Source organism: Ruditapes philippinarum, unplaced genomic scaffold, assembly GCF_026571515.1.
Source record: "Ruditapes philippinarum isolate M1 unplaced genomic scaffold, ASM2657151v2 ctg2829_1_1_1_1, whole genome shotgun sequence".
In the NCBI taxonomy this organism is placed as follows: Eukaryota; Metazoa; Mollusca; class Bivalvia; order Venerida; family Veneridae; genus Ruditapes; species Ruditapes philippinarum.
Window position 1 is genome coordinate 143296 of NW_026858582.1, and position 23749 is coordinate 167044.

The 23749-nt window shown below is 30.8% G+C and overlaps 1 long non-coding RNA gene across 1 annotated transcript in view; it reads left to right on the forward strand.

Moving 5' to 3' along the window:
• The window catches only part of LOC132753658 (uncharacterized), a 78660-nt gene extending 55961 nt beyond the window's left edge, over positions 1 to 22699 (forward strand). Inside the window, exon 4 of the long non-coding RNA XR_009628990.1 lies at positions 22633 to 22699. This is a non-coding gene — a long non-coding RNA (uncharacterized LOC132753658). The remainder of the gene's footprint in view (positions 1 to 22632) is intronic.
• Positions 22700 to 23749: the final 1050 nt, after the last annotated feature.

Sequence of the window (23749 nt, forward strand, 5' to 3'; positions counted from 1 at the left end):
TACGTGAAAGAAAGAATAAAAACAAAAACAAACAAACAAACATCATTTTCACACGTACTTGATAGGCATTATTATGCGTTCAGTTTACTGTAACTTTAACAACCAATAATATAAACAACTTATAAAAGCAGGTATTCCTGTTTAATTGCATTACAATGTGGAAAACCGAATACATGCTATTAATTTCACAAATATCATTTATTTTTCTAGATTACTTTAATTTCAGATAATCTTTATATTATGGATTAAGTAATATTCCTAAATAGATTTATGAAACATCGGACCATGCGTCGTTTTTTTCCATGGCAAAAATATACACATAATTAAACTGGTTCAGGCAAAATGAGATAATAACCTCCCCTACCCCACGCCGCCTATCTATAAACGATAATGACAAGACATTTCCTTCGTGCTTGTCATATCTTATTTTGTAAATGAAAATCAATATAATCCAGTGGTATCTTTATACGTTTTCTTTACTTAAATATGAAAATAAAATAAAGGAATATATAAAAACTTTAATATAAGATATAAATAAATGAAACAAATAAACGATAAACAGTCATTATGTCACGTTTATACCGAAGACGAAGACATACTTGACCTTTGTGAACTCAGTCTGAACTATTTGCCTTGGTATAACGACAAAAAATAAAACAAAAAACAAAGCGAACAAATTAAACGCTACATTTTGTTTATTTGTGTCTTTGTTTTCACAACGAAACCGTTGATGTATTGCTTTCTGTTTCCTGGGTAGACTAACATTAATTGTATTTGTAGTATGGAACATAATATCGTAATTTGAACCTTGCATGTCGTCGAATATTAAGCCACACATTTTATAGAGCTTACCATTCCGATGTAATTCAAGGTGAAACCGTGAAAATAGTTTGTCTCACTTTTCAATATTTTAAACAATTATTAGTTTTGCTAAGTGCGTTGGATTGTTTAATTGTTTGGATGTATGGTAAAAAATTCTTTATTTATTATGACCGTCAGAATTGTAATATTTCTTCAGAGGAGGTCGAACATTATTCTGAAGAAATTAAAATTGTTAAAGTTAAATTCTCACAGGTCTTGTTTAATATCAAATGTTGCACAGTGATTCATTTGTCAAATGAGAATTCAATTCATACAAAATGGGCAGCAAGCAAACTTTTACCACTATGAAATCGATTTCCCCACCTTGCGTTATTTCATACACTTGTGTTATATAGTATTTAATTCATAACATTTCATGATTATAAATAAACATGTATGTCTGTATGTATTTTAGTGAAGACAGGCATACAATGTTTATAAAACAGTAAGATTTGTATAAGAAAAGATAATTTAAAAGAATTTAAGACAAACTATCAATATTTCACAGTTAAATGCAAATAATTAGCAATAATACGCACTCAGTAAAAAGATTTAAAACGAAAATCATGTTGTCATTACCCAAGAAAACACAATAATCCACTAATTTCCACCATGGTTCAGTTTATTAATGATATATTCTGGCAAGACACAGTCTGTCAAAATTTAATGTAAACATCTCAAACAGGTTATGATGATGAAAATAATGATTATTATACTAATAAATATTACTCTGAATTAAATATACTACATTGTTGACCCTATTTAAAGATATAAAAAGTAATATATAAAATAATTACGCAGTGTATATTTCTAAGATATTACAAAAAGATAACACAGTAAACTCTTATCATCTGGACGTCGTTAGCGTACTTTGAGTATTCGGGTCATTACGCTGTATATGGTTCCCAACGAGTATTGCCCCGCCCACTTTGTCAGTGTATTTATCATCAAACGAAGGGTAGCGATATACGTTAGGATGCCCAGCATTGAAGAATAAAGTCTGTCATATTATCAATATTAACATATGTTCGAAGTTTCATGTATGGCGCTGTGACAATCCAAGGTGGTTTGATTTCTGCATAATATTTCGCGTTGCAGACAACATCTTGACACTGTATTTCCCTTACAATTTTAAGTTTGGAGTATATAAGGCTAAGGAGTGTCTGAAATTGTCAAAATCCTTTTTGCAGCATTTATTTCAAGTAATATCCTTGTGAGTCAACTCTATTGAAGTGTGAAAACTCAGAACGCTGAAAGTTAAAGCACATGATGTCACAAATGAATAGGGTTTCATATATCCAAGACACTGTAAGAAGTAAGTTTGGATACTAATGTTGTAAACTGGCTTAGGCAGTCAGTTTTTGATTTGGAGCACTATTCATCGAGGCTTTCATATCCAATGCACGGTGTTCTTGTGCGAGGGTCAAAAAGGAAATACACATCATAACTTCTGTAAGATGACTCTAAGCACTTTTGTCTGTTCGATAACGAACTTATTATTTTAAATATGTCTTTTAGGAAGAACGCCTTAATAACTAGGATTTTCACCGTTATTAGAGTTTGTATTCGACCTCATATTTTATAACAAATGTTTACATTTGCATTTTTAGTTACTTCACCAGACCAGACAGTGTGTATTTTTTCGATGTCTTTAACTCTGCAACTATATTCGCCACATAAATTGATATAAGGTACTTGTATGAAAATACTGGGACAAAAATATAAATAATAAAGATAAGAAACCCCAAACAATACTGTAACAAACTGGTTTTACCGTAAAATATAATCTTATTTGTAACCATTAGTTATTTTTCTAGTATTTCGTGGCGAAATACGTATCGTACATTATGAAACAGGGCTTAAAAAGTAGAATATATTCTTATCATTAGATGAAAATTCTAGTGAACTGCCTAAACAAGTCATACATTTATCTTTATTGATTGGTGTATGCGCCAGTGAGCTTCCCGATGCCACGGTGATTGATTTGAGAGAATAAAGACAGAGACAGCAGTGCTGTTATAACGCAAAGATTATTTAGTGTTACAATATTAGGGCAAAAAGGAATATACGCACGAATATGTGAATAATAATGGATATATATCATGCAAAGGTAAAACCGTGATTATTTTGTTTTTGATGTCATGTGCAATAATGGTTATTTTACTTAATACAGTATGCCGTTAGGCAATAATTAAATTCAACTTGTATCAAAGTTGGATTAATTGTCCGTATTAAAATATCAACTTGTTAGATCATCTTTATATGTAAGCACCAAAGCACCAATATAAGATATATTTTAAAGTTTATGTATCAATTAAACATCGTTAATATTTGCTTCTTATATTCATAAAAGTGTTTTGAAAAGAAGGCAATTGGTACAAATTATCGTAAGCAATGTTTGTTGTCCATCATGATGTGAAATGAACGTACATTCTCATTTTCATGTTTTTAAGTATCGAGGCAATCTTTAATTTTCATTTTTGCTGAAAGTTGCAACATAACGCATAAGATAATTACAGGTACACTTGTTCCAAGCAGCTTTCTCCTATTTTATAGTTGAATATACAGAATTTAATTTAGCTCGATTGTGTGGGAAGTGATAAGCTTAGAGTCACACGCCCGAGTCCTTTCTGTAACTAAATAGTACTAAGTAATAAGTATTGAGTGAACATTTCATTGCTTAAAGAAACAGCCCAAGGTAACAACGGCATGCCTCTGAAGGGGTTTGGACCCATGCGGTCGGCACTCTAACGGTAAAAAGTCTGACGTTAAAATGCACTTATCATATAAAGTGAAATAAAAATGACGAATCTCCATCATGGAAAGTAATTAATATAAGAGTTATTTCCTGTTTTCCAATCCATATACATGTATTGTGACCTAAAATGATACATTCTTGTAAATTAACTAAATAAATTATGTTTTAACTAAAGGTCTGAAATTCGCCGTAACAAAGCCTCCTTTTAATTGTTTTCTTTCTATTTTCAAAAAAATGTATAATGGTTAATCAAACAATAAATTTGTAAGTGACGGCAATTGCTTGCGTAGATCTTAAAAGCATATGTATATACAATACATTATCATTGTTCTATTTCGAATGAATTTTCTTTTAAAAGCAATAAAATATCAACCAAAGTAAACCTAGTGAAACGCTTTCAAGCAATTTCAACAATGCCACCAAAAACGGCAGATATTGATATTTCCAAAGGAAAAAGTTCCTGTTCAAGAAAATATGTTGGAAATCCGTATCGTTATATCTTTTTTTCTTGACAGAAATGTTGATGTGTAATAAAAATTGGTTGTACATAAAAACGACATGCAATAAGACATCAATAAAGAAAAACATCTTCCAAGATAAAACAAATAATGAGAACTGGAACCAAGACCTAGGATATTTCCATACTGTTACTCTAGTTATCTTTTTTATGGCATTCTTTATATAAAGATCACGGAAATCGATGATTTTGATGTACATACCTTGGCATTAATGGTTCAATTATGTACAGATAATTGATTCTAGTTAAGATAGGAACATCATATCGATTTTGAGTGACGAAACAGCTAATGTGTTGCTATCCCCAACGGAAGTAAATTATTGAGATTAAATTGACGCGACATGTAAAGATACCACTTAACGCCATTTGGTGCAGCAACATGTTTATTCCATGCCTAATTTGTTAAAACTGTTTTGATATTGAATGAACACCAGTTGTGTTATCATAGAATTTAATAAGTTTTGAGTTTTATATGTGTTTTCTTTTTTGATGGTATCAATTTATTTAATATAGAAGTATAGCGCTGATTTTTATGTAACCTCCATTTTTTTTATAAGAAGTGTTGGGCGGTGTTGAGGTGGATAGCATATATTTGTCGGTTTATCATCCGGTGTTCCGTTATTGTCACTGTCTCTTCTTTTCAGACTATTCTATATTTGGATTTAGTTTGATGGTACTGTACATAAAGTTTAATCCTTGCTTGATTCAGAGATAAGAGTTCAATAGGATGAACATGGCTAACATTTAGTTCTTTCCTTTATAAAATAAAACCTACTAACATTTAGTATAAAAGCATTACATTATTACATTACATATTAAGTTGATGATAAAGGACATAGTTTTCTTTTGTAATGTATACTGCTATGGAAAACGTACATACTATTGTATTATCTTTTTTTTCATTAAGTATTGATGCAATTTTTATACCATACAAATGTAGCCATTGTTAAATGTCAGACTAATCTATCTGTAGCGAGAGCTTATTACCGAATAAGGCATTAGATTGGAAATAATTGAATGAGGGATACAACAGGGACCTACTGTCATGCACACTTTATTCTACTGAGGGTAAGATGAAAATATCATTTAAACGCACGAATTGTCTGATGTGTTCTGCATTAGCTCTTGTAGGTTGGCAATATTACATGTTTTCTTTCACGCCATGAGTGTAATAACAGGCGTGCATTGAATAATGTCTGGTATTTCGTTACTTAAACTTCGATGGGATCCAAATTCATTTGATGAAGACGATACATTATCTCTTGTGATTAAATTTCCAAACTTTTCAATTTAAATATCATATGTAGACAAAGTTTCGTTTATTTAGTTTTGTAAAAACTCTCCGTTTAATTTTCTATTTTGTTAAAACATTTTGTTTATTTTTTGTTTAACATACATGTATATACAAAGAATAACGTTACTTAAAATACAATAGACCAATAGAGTCTGACCATATTTGTTTTCAAAAGTGCATTGTCGTGTAAACCGCTATCGTACATCATTTTATTACCCTAAGAATGATAAAATTATGCCGCGAACACTGCACTTAATAGACGGCTGTTACATGCTCAATTTCTAGATCAATACATCGCAAGAAACAAAGAAATGCTCCCAAATTAGAATTTATGTAACAATGCCTCCCATGTTAACAAATGTTCATTTATTTAAACTGCTGTTTGTCGTTTTTTTCGAATTTCAACATGTTTCACATGTTCTTGTTCAAATGAAGTTTTTTGTCTTAAAAAATGTTACCAGCATTTTACTTTGATTTATGAATTATTTTTATGCCTCTCCAGGGAATGAATATATGAAATGGTTTTGTTTTGCTATGTATAGTTAATTGTACAATCGTATAAATGTATTCCTCTTGGACGAAAAAGTTATTAACCTTTTTAATGACGTAAGCACTTTAAATTCTCACAGTGGCTTATAAAAGCTATTCTCTAATTATCCTACTACCATCCACTGATTACATTGTAATGTTCAATTGACTTTTTCCAAGTATTAATTTCCCTCCTGTGTTCCATTATTGTTTTTCTTAACCATACAATTAAGTTTTATAATTAGATTAGCAAAAACCCAAAATGTCTTATTTTCTGATAAATACATGTACAGATAAATTATTTAATATTTTCTTTATATTTAACTATATGTAAGACTTTGTTTTGTGTTTAAGCACATCATATTTAACCAAATGACTGGAAAAAATATTTGTTAATCATCTAATTAATGATGTAATGTATACTTGTAGTTGTATATTTGGTTGTGTTAATCTATGTACGAGTCTGAGTTTACTATTGTTCATACAAATGATTTGCGTTGCAAAAACCGCATTTCATTAGGATTTCTTGATGCAACCCGATGGAAATTTTTATATATCAAACAGACTCTATTACCTTTCTTATATTTCAAATGATTGTTATTCAAATTATAAAACTATATATTTATACGGACTATAGTATAAATAAGTAGGATTCTTATAATATTATCGTTCCCACAAACTGTTTTGTATTGCAAAAAAATAACAATCATTAGTATTTATGGATGTTATCCACGGATACAAGACTGGCAGTGGTGTCTGCATTAGTATTTATTTGATGTATAATTGAGACCACCACAAATGATGTTGTAAACAGAGATTGATGATGATACTGATAGTGTGATTCTGATATCAGTAATAATAAGTATCAAATGGTGTAGTTGGGAGAGTGCATGTGACAGTAACAAGAGTCATCTATTTCAATTTACCGTAAATTGTCCTTCACTAGATCACTACGAACTTGGTCGATTGTTTGTAAAGTTGAAATTTGCTATGAAAGTTGTCCCTCTGTTTATGTGTATCGGTGTGTATTGCATTTCTATTTTACTACTCTGAAATATAAAATAGGCGTTGACTGTAACATAATATAATGAAACGTGGATTGCTTGTTTCATATTTAAGTGCCTGTTTAAATTCAATTCAATACATAACCTTTTTTTGCATAAAATAAATACACGCTTATAGCAAGAGCAATTTATTTAACACATTTTAGTGTCTGTATACAATGTACATGGTGTAATAGAACTTATTTACAATTGACATGAAATTTCTTCTTAGTTCTGAATACAAAAGACAGCATAATAAAAAGTGATATTCTGATTCAACATTTTTTGCGGACATAATTTACATAATCGGTCACACCAGCACCCAGTATTTCTACAGTGGTTAAAAGATGATGTCTACATTATGAAATTAACTCATTATTCCTTTGTCCTATAAATCAACTAAAGTTTATCGGATAATAAACACGAACACAGGAACTCAGACATTCTTCATTTTTTCTCTTGGACAAGATGATTGGAAAAATATGTCATGTGACAACAAAACTTAAAATAAGAGATACAAGTTTATCATCTTATACTTAACAATGCCACTTGAACCAACGACATACTAAAGCATCTCAAAATATAACGTGCTTATCATAACCATCTTTATTTCATTTTTGATAAGTTGTTTAGACATAGAATTTGTTTATCCCTGCGTGGTCGAAGGAGGCGACAAAATGGTTTTGAATTACTGAAACCTATGCATCTCTTAGCTTAAGTAGTTCAGGTGGTTTTAGCCAAAATCATCTATCTTGTTTCGGCGCTTTATAACCTAAATTGTACTGGTGCACCGTAAAACCAAACCAAAGAAAACAAACAAAAAGACATAGAATTTGGCGTTTAACAATCCTATCATTTTGTTGTCATCTTATATACACGGTCACAGTTTTGGTTACACGTAGATATCTATACGAAATATAAGCAAAATTTGTCCCAAAATATAACTCAGTATAGTTTAAGTTGCTCTCATCTTGGAAAGTGTAATATGTCAACGGTACAAAGTAGGTTTACCCTTATGAAAAACACTACATGGCCCTTCATCTTGCCCTTGGGCATACTCGTATTTGCTTATGATGTCTTTAAAAATGAATTGTCATATTTATGAGTGTGTTTTGTCTGCTGCCCCGTTATTACCCTTTGGCCTTCACTGACCTATAATTATCTATACAAAACAGGAAAAGTACACCTTGTTTTTGCGCACATTTCATATTTTTATTATACCCTTTACCACGCAAATATGATAAACTGCCATATCTATATTGAAATAAGTGAATTCTGAATTGTAAAGAAATGGATATAAAGTGAATGTTTATTATGTTACATAGTTATCATTGTTCAGCTCTCATCGTGTGCAATTATAATTGTTATTTATGTTATTTTATGCCCGTAATATCAAATATCATTAAAACCTCTACATGCATAAAATAAAAATGTTTACCAATCAACTATGTGTTAATTAGTACAGTGTCTCTTAGATATTGGTTAGTTGTTTCTATAATCGGTATTACCTATAAAATGATTTCTATGCTGTGATGAATATAAATACAATAGAGATATATGAAAGCTACGTGAACTGCCTAAACAAGTCATACATTTATCTTTATTGATTTGTGTATGCGCCAGTGAGCTTCTCAATGCCACGGTGATTGATTTGAGAGAATAAAGACAGAGACAGCAGTGCTGTTATAACGCTAAGATTATTTAGTGTTACAATATATAGGCAAAAAGGAATAATACTCGCGAATCATCAGCGGATATTCATATTAAATAATCATACAATCATCAGAGGATATCCGAATTGACATGTGACATATTGCGTGACATTTTTCTTTGCGATCATTTGCATTGATAATAAAGGTAACAAATAATTACATTTCACAATTTTATTCTCTATGTAATACTTTGTACATATGTTTCTAATTATAAAAAATAATGCTAATAATATACGCAAAATAAACAAAATATTTATAGTTTTGAGCACTTTTTGGTTGCTTATGTATCCGATATAAGAGTATCATATGTATTGTGCAATGGTTAGTTAAACAAATTTAAACATAATCAGCAATCAGTTGCGTTTGTGGTCTCATTACGTTCACCATATATATTTTGTCTGGTCGTTACAAATCCATGATAAGAGTTAAAACATTAATGACAGCTGTCACACGTTCTACTAGATCAATTCAACAGTAGAATATCAGTTTACTTACTTTCTTACCTAATGTCGTAAATAACACATGTTTTCTGCATTAAAATGTTGCATTCTTTGTTTTTATTCAGCATATGTCACGTTTGTTGGTAGTTTTAAAGCCATTTAAAACGAACAGAAGGTTCCATTTTTTCTGTCAGATCTTTATGACTATTGAATTATGTCAGAGATAAATATCTGGTGAAATGAAAAATTACGTTAAATATACATTTCACAATAAAACAAAAGTTTATATATAATTAAATGTTTGATATTGGTTATACGATAATTGTAATAAACCATACTAAATGTTATTCATTTGGATACCCCTTTTCCACCTTACATGTATGGTTTTTATTTGTACTTTACATGACATCAAAAGCCTCGTTTCGTTTTAGTGTCAGTAATTGTAATATCATTTCAATTCTAACGATCTTGTTCCTCGCGTATGAGTTCGAGGTAGCCTGACCCATGTTCAACTTGTCAGTAGGTTTTGTATGCAGAATTATTCCGAGGATCGTATTTATTTCAAATTGAATGTTTGCCTTTCATAACAATGTATTCTGATATATAAATTATTTTCTATTATTTAAAACTGTCAACCACAGTTGTGTAACAAATACGAAAGCTTTAACAAGAGTGTGAAACAGTGTGTTATTGCTCGGGGGTATATTGGCGATGTCTGAGAATAAGACCTATGTCCATGTAAATATATGTATATTGCAAAGATCTAAGGAAAGTCTGGTCACTTTTTAATATGTTTTGTAACTAATTCTGTTTGTAATTTAACTTCATAGTTGTTTTGTAAAAAATATATCGCAATTAGGAGATGCTAAATCGCCCTCATTGAATGATGTGATTTCAATTATTCTTTGATGCACCAACTTGTCGTTCGTCTGCTGATTTTCAACACAACTAGACCATATACTGATCATTTACGTAACAGATCATATACTCGAAATACATCATAATACCAGACCTGCTATATCTGTAAACATTATACTTAGGTTGCTATCACACACGTGTGTGTAGATAAATAAGTGTCTAAACCAATACTACAAATTGTTTGCTAGATTTTTTATGGGTTTGTTTTACATATATTCATTGTGTATGTTTAGTTATGTTGTTGCTGCTAAAGGTAGGGTTCAGATTGATATGTTGGAAAAATGAGTTCTCTCGGTTTGTAAAGAACATTTATTAATATAGATTACTCATTGTTCGTCTGGATGTGCGTCTTTCAATTCATCTGTGAGTCCAGTGTCCGTACGTCACATTTTTGACAAGAGCTCAAATTATTATTATTTTTTCAGTTTTTAAGCTAAGATGTGACGAAGAAATTCAAAGCTCAAGAATCATAACTCTCTTGTGCATTTTCTTGGAGTTATTGCCCTTTGACATTTTTCGAATATATTTTTTGTCCGCGGCATTACTCAAGATTAAATGGAGATATAATCTTGAAACTGTTTGAATGGTCATTAAAAGAAAACATCAAGCTCTATTTTGTGTTAGTTTAGAGTAATTGCCCACTGCTATGATTCATACATATTTTTGTCAGGGGCATACCTATGAAGGTATTGGTAATTTAACAGCTTGATTAATCCCATTGGGGAGAGGCACAATAAGTCTCTGATATAAAGTTTTTTAGAGTCATTGCCCTTTCCTTTCATTTTTGTCCGGAGAGGTTTTTAAGATGTCACCTTTTAACATAGAATTATAAATCTCCTGAAAGAAAAATACAAAAATAGATATATTCGTATTTTTCCATAATTTTGGATTTTTAACCTTTTTTTCCATTGTACCCACTGTTTGTAATGCTCATATTCAATTTTGTCCAGAAAATATATCAAAGTCTATATCATTTCATTTTGTTATAAATTAAAAAAATATTAGCATAAGAATTACAATTTTAAGGTTTAAATGTAATGAAATCTTGTTTATGCTCAAATAGTTAAATTTATGAATCCAATTAGTCCAGGAATTATCATGATTTAGATATTAACTTCGATTCATTTGGAACATGGCGTGTAATGATGTTTGTGAGATATATATGTATAAAACAATTGAAGACTTTAAACATATCTTGGATAATCAATTAAAATTCTAAAATGTAACATATTGTTTACAGTTACATATAGTAATTGCTTTATCGTCTTGAACGAATCATTAAATTTTGTATATTCCTGTTGACAGTTTACCTATTGCATTACAGACTTTTTCTATGCGATCATTAGCATTGAATATAAAGGTAATAAAGAACAATTTACATTTTCGTAATAGCTGAAGTAGTTCTTTATTTGCAAAGGTATTCACTTTAGCATTAGAAGTTCTATTGTAAGATACTTGTTTTTAAATTGCAATCATGCTAACCACTTTTTGTTAGTGAAATTGATGACAATAACAAGCCAACCGACAAATATATTCTCTATAACAGTTTGACATATGGATAAATTGATTGGTGCTAATATTTTGCAATAAGCCTAATTGAAGTTAACGATCCGTCTTGAAAAATGTGTGCGAATTAAATACCTTAGAGAATGGCCTAGTGTGATGGCGACTGAGTTATTCTGAAACACTTCATATAGTAGAAAGTAAAAGTAATCTGAAAATCATTAGGCAATCTCACATCAATTTACAAAATCTCCCTAGAGCATTTATGCATATGATACAAGAACAATACATATGCTGAGTGTTAATTACCTAGTAACTAAAATGATTTTATCAAGTAAATTTGAATTAGTTGCCATGTCATCGATCACACTTTACAATTTTAATTGGTTTCTTTAAAAAGATTCTCGTAAACAGTGTTTAAGGTTTAATACTTTATTTAAGTTCTAAGAATGGGGATTTGAAATTTGATCAGTTGAGAAATGCAAGTTTATGATATTGTACAGTTTCATTTTGAGTGATTAAACGAAGAATTTGATACGTTAAATTATGCTTTACTGCAATATTATGACATTAAACAATTATATATTGAATGATTGAATAAGAAATTTGATATGTTAAGTTGCACATTACTGCAGATTAATGACAATGAACCATTATATATTGAGTGATTAAAAGAGAAATTTGATTAGGTAAGATTTGCTTTACTGCAAAATTATGACATTGAACAGTTATATATTCTGTAATTAAAATAGGAATTTGATAAGATAAGTTGGACATTACTGCACATTTATTACATTCGATAATTTTATAGAATGATTAAAGGATAATTAATGTAAAACCATTATGACGTCATTTAAGATGATATACAGGCAATATTCAATACGTTTTTACGATTATAGACCTCGAGAAAGATGAAGGACAATCGGAAGGTCAGCGTTCGTCGGCATATAAGTGTGTCGTCAGTACAATGACTTACTAATATATTAAATAGAAAACATTCTTGAACAGGGAAACAAAATTGCTTCTAGATTACGCCTGCCCTGTGAGAATTTCAGTCTGAAGGTAATGATCACATCAATATTGCCTTTACTTTTATTATTATGGAACTGTTGTTGTTGTTGTAACTTTAGAAAAGATTCAATCATAGTAGAAAACATTAAAAAACATTCAATTTGTTAAAGGAACTCCACTCAGGTCCAAAAGCATAAAGATATAAAATTTGAACTTTAATCAGAAAGAAATCAGAAAGATATGCAAAAAATAATTAAGAAATATACTCAGAAATAAATTGAAAATCGTATTATTGCGTTATCCTTAGTCCGATTTCAGTCAAAAGCATTGCAACGCTTTTCGATTTCGATCATTTTTTAACAATTAGAATAAAAACGGCTCGAACGAATGATCTGATATTTTGCACATACGTTATTGGTCGTACACTTCATCAAATGGATTATCAATCATGTCAAAAAACTCATTGGAGTCCCTATTTCTTTACGAACGTTTTAATTATGTCCAATATCCGCACGATATTTCTTTTTTAAACGCTATAAATCATCATAAACAACAGCTTTTAGCATGTTTATACATGGTAAACACGCTTCTGTTTATACTGAATGTAGCTTTTCCTATTATGAAATAATGAAGTCCAGCGTAGACAACAAAAGGCATATTGATGTTACTTGGTTTCTTTATATTGTAATCTAGTAGATGTCTTGGTGAACATCCTTTGTGTCTCATTGTAAATTCCTGTATACACCTATTATTGCATATTTGTTGCTGGACATCGGGCATTATAAGAGGGTTTGGATATGGTTTTTGTAAAGGTGTTCATACAATTTATTTACACCTCTGTGAAAGTTGTGGTTGCTGAGTAAATCTATATATTATCTGGAAGCTCTATCTCTTGAACTTTATACAACACCGAATATACACATGATAAAATGCTTCGGTGGATAAAGCTCTCCGTCCAGATGCTATTGACCAACAACGTCGGTCGTTGGGTATGAAACTGGCAAATTCTTACAGTGTTTGGGCGTGTTTCTGTGTCACACTTACCACAATTGTCACTCTTTCTCAAGATATGAAGCTTTTCTTTTAAAACTCTTTGTTTTGTTTTCTACAGTCTTCAACCCACTCCAACTTTTCTTGTACATTTTCGCCATCTGTGTATATTGTAGTCGGGATTACATCACTTTATGCACTAAAACAAGCCGTCTAATAACAAACATAATTTTTGTATCATTAACAGTTCATCGTATAAAGCTATATTAGGTGACAAGAAATATACAATGTATACAGTTTCAAAGAGCTTCTATTGTTGGTATGGAACTGTTTCAAGCATACCGCTTATGCAGGGAGTTTACATGTATTTTAATCATTGGCATTTCTAAAGGGAAAATGAACTTGTGATAAAAACAAAACAAAAACAAACTTGCACTGCTCCATAGTCTGTTTTTGGTTTCATTATTCAGAATGTTATGAAATGCCTTTACCTATGTAGAGATCTGGAACAGAATAAGGTCATGTTATGCTCCTTTATTAGGCATTGATCTTGTTTTTTTTCTTCTAAATTATTACTTTAATGATGGTTTAAAAACTTTTTTCTTTGAGAAGCATGTAATACCAAAAGTTCTTACCTGTTTCCATACGAGAAAACCGATATTTTGAGTCTGAAAAAAGAACGATATGACTTGTTTTTACCGTGCGAATGGTTCTTATAATGTTATAAACAAAAAAGTAAAATAAGCCAACTATTCATGCTTTCTATCAGATAAACAGTCAAATTTGCAGTTCAAAATAAGCTCAGCTAGATTCTATCGTGCGTTGCAGACTGTGAAAAAAGAAATTGATTGTTTTTGTATAATCTGCCACTGATTGTTATTTTGCTTGATGTAAAAGAAAAACACAGCATGCAATCTACAATTACAGGAAAACCCATGCCGCGACTCCAATCTTACAATTATGTATACGTTTTCTGAACTGATTTACTTGGAAATATTTTTGTTTCGTCGTTAAGAAAGGTAGCCAAATCTATATTTCAGTACTTGAATGTTCATTAATCAAAATAGGAAAGAAAAGATAAGTTTTCTATTGAAATATTGATGTTTTACATCACCTGCTGTTACTGTATGCCAAACGGTAAAGATCTAAAAATAGCATTTTAACTTGCATAAGGCGTGTACGCACAATGTTTTTGATCTTTTCGTTGATGAAAGTTTTTTGTAAAACAGATTAGAAATGAAATAAAATTTCATTTTTATACAGTTTTGAATGAGTTGAAATGAAGGTCATTGAAAATAAAAAAAGTTGTTTATAACACTGCATAAGCATCACAAATGGTCAAAACCACCTCACCTGCTGGAACTAAGTTATGCACAGACTCCATTAATTCGAACTGTTTTTTTTCTCACTTTTCACACAAGGATAAATGGTGGCTGCAGCTCTAATGCCTTAAACCTTAAAGGCAGCCCCTCAGCCAAAAGAGGAACCTTTACATTATCTAATTATAAGTTTTTTTGTTTTTATTACGAATTACTAGTTTTAGTAAACGGAAACAGTCCGACTAAATTTTGATATATCAAGTAGATTTACAGAGTTCTACATCAACAAAGTAATCATGATACTTTCAATATTTCCCTTCAACATATCAGATGTTCACGAACTTAAGCATATTTATTGTTGTTCTGGATTGTTTTGTTCGTCATTGGAGAGAGAAAAAACACAGCATGTCGTCGACAATTCGAGATCAGCACATGTCGTGATTCTATCCAATCAATCTAACATCTCTAGAAAAAAAGTCTAGTCTCGGATTACGTTTTCTATTTACAGGGAGGAAGTTCTATACATGATGTTCATTTTCATTGATTTTATATGATAAAAATCATAATATGAGTACCAGGCACATATAATCAGATCTAGACCACATATTGACTCAAACATACAGAATGAAAATCAAATTAAAGTTTTTGGGACAATCTTCTCGAATATTCTTGTATGATTTTGTTTTCATGCTTGCTATTAATTGTTTTCATACTTGCTGTTCATTGGTTTTCATACTTGCTGTTAATTGTGTTCATTCTTGCTGATAAGTTAGTACTTGTTGTAAATTGTTTTCATACTTGCTGTTGATTTCATACTTACTATTACCTGTATTAGTTTTTATACTTGCCGTTAATTGTTTTTTTATACTTGCTGTTAATTGATTGTTTTCTTACTTGCTGATAAGTTCACACTTGTTGTTAATTGTTTTCATACTTGCTGTTAAAATGTTTCGGAGTAATGACTCATTTTAAAATAGAGAAAACAATAATTTGTACATTTCTATTTTTGTTTATACTTAAGATAATAAGAACAAGAAATTTTTAAATTTAATTGTTTTAGTAACCATCAAAATGCTTTTATTTAGTACAAAATGCTTAACATGCTGGATTAGTGAATATCCATACACTTAGTCGACTTGCGACGATAGATTCAACCCATGCGACCAATGTCTATCATATTCTGTACTATTCGCTATGCAGTCTGTATATATTTTAAAAAAATTCCTAAGAATAATGAACGCTTATGTTCAGATTGGTTTTAAGTCCATTTTATATAATCAGCGAAGTTAGGGTTTAATATTGATATGATGCATGCAATTCAGAAAAGAGTACTCGAAGAAACATTAGTAAATATATAATGATAACATTCTATCAAAACCAAACAAGACAACTTTTGTAAGACTTCCTTTTAAAACATTTTCTTAGGAAACAAACAAGTTCCCTTATCTTTAAAAAACATTCCCGTATCTTTGTTAAGGAAAACAACAATCCAAGATCTTTTAAAAGATTTTCTAATGCATGTTAGAATATAACATACGAGTATATCTTAAAGGCCCATTATGCCTCAGAAATGCCGTAATTTTTTTTTATTTTATATTTTTTATATTTTTGGTATCTTTGGTTCCAAAAAATAAAGGTTTTCCATATAGTTTAACTATCGTTGATCATTTTGCTTTGTTGACAATAGTATAATTAATGAATGAATTAAGATTTTGAATGGAAATCAAAATACTACTTTGTTTACTTTTTGCTACCTTCTCGACACATAACTACGCATTCACAACTACTTTCCTCAGCTGTTAAAAACATCAATCATGCTCTTAATTCATTGTAACAACATAATTAAACACATTCATAACATTTCTAACGAATTTAATAAATATGTATTTCTGAGACAAAATGTGCCTTTAAAAAACCTTTTCTATGCTTGCGTGACTAAAGACATTTTCTCAAAGAGATTTTCATATGCTTGCTCAAAAGCAGTATTCTCGAATATCAATCATGTAAATTATAAAATTCAGTTATTGTTCATGTTTTTGTACATTTTTTTCTAATTGTATAAATATATAAATAAATGCTGTGGTTGTTAAGTTGGTTCAGTGTGTTCAGATGAACACTTTGTTGGAGATGCAATTTTGTTAAACAAATAAAAAAGAAAGAAAGAAAGAAAGAAAGAAAGGAAGAAAGAAAGATTGAAAGAACGAGGGATTGAAAGAAAGAAAGATTGATAAAAAGAAAGAAAGATTGAAAGAAAGAAAGACACGAAACGAAACAAAGAAACGAAACAAAAGAAAGAAACGAAAGGAGAAGAAAAAACACGAACACCTCGTCAGATTTCTCATAAATATCGGGATAATATTAAAATGTATGAAAAACGTAATATTGCTTTGATGAATGTTCGCTTCATATCTTCTGGAATACATAGCTTAATGAAAGTTGACACTTTTGATTGATATGTCTTAAATAACTTTGTGAAATCCCCAGTATGCTCGCCAATGTTTCATGAATCCTAGCGCCGGAATAATAATGCATCAATCAAATATATTACTAGAAAGTAGAGTCATATACTGAGTTTTTTTATGTTCTATTCGTGTACAGTAGAATATATTGGCCAGAAAATAAACTGGAATTACTTGGGTTATCTGATCGGGTTTCTCTTTATTTATGGCTAATCGTTGTTTATTGTATGGTTAATCTTTTATAAGCATTTTTTACGCTTACTGTCGGTACTGAGCGAGTGAAATTATACTCATTATTCTTGCATTAAATATGCGCATAGTAGAAGAAAACGTGCTTTAACCGATAAAATCACGCGAGCACGCGCCGTTGTTGCACGTTTCTAATATTCATGACTCGTGCGCGATGTAAAAAAAAGCTAGCAGTTACATTATCATAACATAACTGTCAAATAACATCGCTGTAGCACGTGAAAAGCACGACGAACCGCTTCCTTTACGTACGAAAAACAGGTACAAACGAAACGCGGAATTTCAGGTCAGACACTCACTCTTATGCAAGAATTATGCGTATTCCACACCAGATCGGGCTTTAAATTTGTCATTGTGCTTCTGCAGATGTTAATGCACCAAAAAGGTGCATTCACCTTATATTCGTTGGCTAATTCCACACCAGCTCGGGCTTTAAATTTGTCATTGTGCTTCTGCAGATATTAATGCACCAAAAAGGCGCATTAACCCTATATTCGTTGTCGGTGTTTGTAAAAGAAACATTGTTTTTATTCATATTAATATAGTCCTCATCATCGGCTTGTCATTTATGGTCTCGTTTAGATATATTTTTATCAATCCATGTTTAAGATATTCATCCGCTATATTGGAACTACTTTTCTTTATCTAAGAATTGAATATTTTACAAAAAAGCAGGAACACGTTCTCCTGATCACTGTTGGGTGTTTTTTGTTTTGCATATCACAATTAGGTGGCGTAGGCGCAGTACTTTATTGAGGTTTTACATAATTATAACTTTCATGAAACACTGAAGGTTTTCACTTGAAAGTTAATTAGTATCTTCGAAATGAAATCTGGGCAAAAACCATTTTAAAGAGCTATATTTTTAGCATGCATGGATATTAAATGAATGAAGTTTATACCATTACTGAACATACATTTATATATTTCCTGGTACAAATATGAAGATATATGAAGATGTTGTGTCAAAAATCACTAATTCAAAATTACACATAACCAAACAGTCATAATTATATATCACTGATCAGAACCCTTTATCCATATGGCCACGAGAATTCAAACCCAGTATCCGTCTTATAGCTCTTGTATACATTAAACCTTTTTGTATATCCCCTTGCATAAAAGCCGTAAATCACATTCATTTCTTATATTTATATGATACAAACAAGAACATTTTAGATAATACATTTTAACAATTAGCATAAAATGGGACCCAGTTTTAAAAGTACCCAATAACTCTTAAATTATCATTAAACAGTTATTTTCCTTTTTTATTTTGACTTGTAATCCAAAGGTATGAAAAAGCCACTTCAAAATTAACCATTTCTAAATGAATACTTTAGAGGTGGTTACGTTTTATGCTTTTCGAATATGATAATTATATCAAATAGAAATTCAAATACCTTAGAATCAATTAATGCCAATCCTATCAAATAAAAGTCATCATGACTGTGCCTTGCAGATTTATCATGACGAACTAAGTCTTTAGAAACCATGTTCAAGTAACTCTTTTTGAATAACATTTTTAAAACTAAATTTATCTTTATTAGCTATGAAATATTAGGTGCGTTGCCCTCGATGCCAAATAATATTTCAATTGGTGCTTATAATTCAGATAAACTCTATGATTATGAAATCAAAGCACTGAAGGCACTGAAGTTGTTTACGTCTTCAACACGCGCAATGGCTTGTAACCTCAAGGGTTCCACTTTAGATTAGTTTGGTGCCCAGGTTAGTTATTTTTAAGTACAATTAAGGATGAAAATATACATACTGACCATTCTTATTTATCTTACGCTATTCGAAACTATTCTTTAAAAGTTTTTGCAAATAACATATTTACATAACTGCATGGATGATGGTGACTTTGTTTTACGTTGATTCTCTTGTTTGTTATTAAATCTTGCTCAAGGCAAAAACAAATGAAATCAGTGCCTTAAGTTATTTTTCCTAAGCCACAATGTTTTTAACTACTTAGGTAACGTTGTAAGTACGGTCATTTAGTATAAAAAGTACGATTAACAAGATTCTGAGGTTATCGTATTATGTATGAACTTACAATAGATGGTGACCTGGGTAAATTACACATTACCACACATTCTTGTTATATACCAATACAATTTGTGCAAGTTGTTAACATGATATATATTATGTTACCATTCAAATCATTCGATTATTGCACAATCGCAATATCTAGCGATAAAAAACAATTAATTTGCCATTTAAGTCATGATATAGGTGGTACGAAATACTGCAGAAAATTAATATGACGGCCAATTTGTCACATTTATGTGTATAGTACGTCTGAACTATATACATGTATACTTAAATTTAACGATCCAAATTAAAGAAAGAAATATACTGACCTCTTAAATAAGGCTGTTTTCGTTCGTATACCTCGTCAAATATGATCTAATAATATTTCAAATCCTTTTTAAAGAAGAGATCAGCTATAAAGAATATGAACTTTTTTCTATTCATTTTAATCCTCAGGTAACTCACAAAACGCTGAATTATTCGCGTATTTGCGAAATATTCACGGACACGAACGAAGTTGTTGTATGTTGGATGAAAATTTAATTCTAATGTTTATTCCCTTCATGAAATGAAAGGTTTTTTTATACTAATAAATCGATGGATTCATACATTCTGTCGTATTAGGCAATAATTTCACTTTTTAGTTTTCTCTTGCATCCAAATGATGTCGGATGTTGTCAAGGTTTTATATTCACATTCTCATTGACCTATTTAAGGTTCTTATTGCATTTGCATTGCTCTTCAATGGAAATGTTTTCAAAGTATTATTTCATAATACAATGCTGATAAAAAACAATAGAAATATATAATTAGGATGTTCTTATAAGATATTTCTGGAAAACTGAATTTTGACAGGGTTTTGAAGTGGTTTAGTATGAACATATAATATTATATATGTTGACCAATAACATTTTGTTCTTGAACGCTTTATTATCCGCTATATATGATTATATGTCACTTTGGATCATGTATCCAACACTTACCAAATACATGTATATATAATTATTTTGTGGTTAGTTTTCACGTATGATACTGAAATTTATCAACATAATTATTTATGGTATTAAGAATCTCCTGTCAGACCAATTCACTTAAAGTGATAATAGCAGTAAATTTTGATAGCGTTACTTATTTTGCAAAAGTTAGCTATATAAATTATGCAAATTGTATTTATTGGTAGCTATTGGTAAACAACTGATAATTCTAAATGTTTGAAAACATAATTTTGTAAAATATATTTCATGGTTTTCATAGTCAGGAATTTATCATAAAATTATAATGAAAAAATACAAACACACTTAAAGGCAAAAATGTTTGGACAACAAGTTTTAACATATTTATTTTTCCTTGCATTTTTACATGCATGACTAACTCTTTCTTTCGTTCGGCGTTGAGTACACTTCGTTCCCTTCCATGGAATAAGTTAAGTAAAATTGGAAGAAATTGTTTCGAGAAAAAGAATGACATAGGACCTTGCTAGATTAAATATAAAGAATCAATTATGCATGTCGTCTGCGGTAGAGGGAAATTTGTCACGTAAAATAATGACCATGTAGAGACACATTCCAGACACTAACTTGAAAACTATCCGGGGGTTAAATTTAATGAGCGAGACATTGATCGTGATTGCGAGGCTTCTGATTTCTGGTTCCTGTAAACGCTCATTAAAATGGTATACAGATATTGTCAGTTATCGATTATCGTGTTAACCTCGTGACTTACCCGATATTTCTTGTATATTAAAGTTATGAGTTCCCGTATCTACCCGTATTGTGTGACATTATAGCTTAGTTTACAAAACAAACGTGTTTCTAATGTGAAAGTATGTAGTTATCTCCGGTCACAAACTTTTTATTAATATGATAGATAGCAGAATACAATATACTTAATAGACCAAAGTCTACCATAAACGTTATGAAACGATAACGTTATTCAATTAAGGGGGAAAAAAAACGTTTTGATCTGATTAAAAGAATTGTTCCCTGAGACATACGCTAGGTTAATTGACTGTATCAAAAGAACATTTTCCCCCGATCTAATTCTAAAACAATTATCCCTCAAAATTTCGTTCGACTGTATAATGATGTTAAGGAATTAATTAAGTTGCCTTAAGGCCTCAGCAGACGATATGACTTAGAAGTAAAACGCCAATTAAAACGTAGATGTACACGAAAATCTTGTGTGAAGGTTGCTATTTCTTGAATTTGTAAAACCTAAATTTTCTGATTTACAGGATAAGACATGTTCTATATTGTAATTCTTGTTGTACAGATCTTCTTCCCACAACAATGACAAGTGACATATTTCCAAATTATCACCCGATATCGGTGTAATGAAAGAAATATCTGAACAATTATGGCTAAAATGTAATCATTACAGTGAGGGGGGGGGGGGGTGATTTATGGATTGTTCGAATCCTGAATTACTTAAAAAAGGATCATTTACATAGAAGTTTTTAAAAATGGAAGAATTTCATTGCTGGTATTTTTTCTTAATTAGAGATTTTTTATAACGAAAGAACAATATACAGCTACAGAACAGGTTTAGGGTGCTTAGTCACACAAGAAGTGCACTGTTATAACATAAATTTTCTCGCCTTTCTATCTACACAGAACTTTTGTTTGGTCAATATCAACGATTTTAACATTTACACATATTCCAGTAATCATGTCAAAATCCAGCAAGTGATCCATTTGGAGTTTAATATTCTTGAGGTAAACATGATGATTCTTATAGTGCAGAGTTACTGTCTGGATGCAAGTGTTGTATTGCTTTGAAAATTGTACATCTTATCTATTATATTAAGAGTCGTTCAAATAGATCGTACTGTCTGTTGAGGTCTTTTCATTGGCAAGAAAAACTTAAAGCTTGGTGCCTTTATGTCTTTGTCGTGCTATTTGACAGTGGTATAGGAATTAAAATCTATCAAATTTCATAGACTCAAATTTTTATATTTGCGTTATTCTACATGTTTGAAATTATTTCATTTTCAGTTTGGTCCTTCAGAATAAAGAACATTTTAACTTGATGCTGAAAATACTGACAGATAAATAAATCATGTAAGTATCATTCTTTTTTTGATATTATAGATACTTTCATTGATCATTGTTTATGTTTAATGATGTATGACGGAACGATGCTCAGCATTTAGCCCTTTGGTGTTAACAGATTCTACCTATACGGCCAGTGCATAACATGATCATTTGGCAACACCCGTGCCGCCTGACCATGGTCTTCATTTCATCTCTATTCAATCGGACTTGAAATACACCATAAAAGGATGAATTGTTTTGTCCAGAATAAGTGATGGACAAATCCATTTAAAATATTTAACGTTGTATGGGTTGAAAATGATGATATGAGCCGCGTCATCACAAAACTAACATAATGCGTTTGCGACCAGCATGGATCCAGACCAGCCTGCGCCTCCGCGCAGTCTGATCAGGATCCACGCTGTTCGCTATCAGTTTCTGTACTTGTAATAGGGTTTGTAAGCGAACAGCATGGATCCTGATCAGACTGCGCGGAGGCGCAGGCTGGTCTGGATCCATTCTGGTCGCAAACGCATAATGTTGGTCTTTTTCGTGGCGCGGCTCATATATAGAATATATGAACTCTATTTTTCACAAATGGTAGGGTTGACATTTGGACTATCTGAAGGCAAACTTAATCAGAGTGTCCAGAACATTTATAACTCTTGCAACGTTAGATATATGAAGTATTTAAGTCTGGACAAAACTGTTCATATCTTTTAGGGAAAATTTTAGAATAAATACAGAGCAGTGAAGACGCATGGTTGTAATCAGTATCCGCCAGTAGTTCAAGTAAAGCATATATAAATATTGTAACTGCGGACACTTGGACTGTCAATATATTGCAAAATATTTTGCAATATTTATTATTTAGTACAAATGCCATTGCATCTTGGATCTTTTAAAAAAACATTCTTATTTGTAAACTACGATTATGACTGAAACTATTTGTAAGGCAGACTTTTCTGTAATATAGAATAAGGTGTATTGAATATGTTACTTAAATAAATTTCCTTATCTACCCATTTGTAAGCTTGTTCTACTGAAAACATAATGAATAGGACATTATACCATTTTA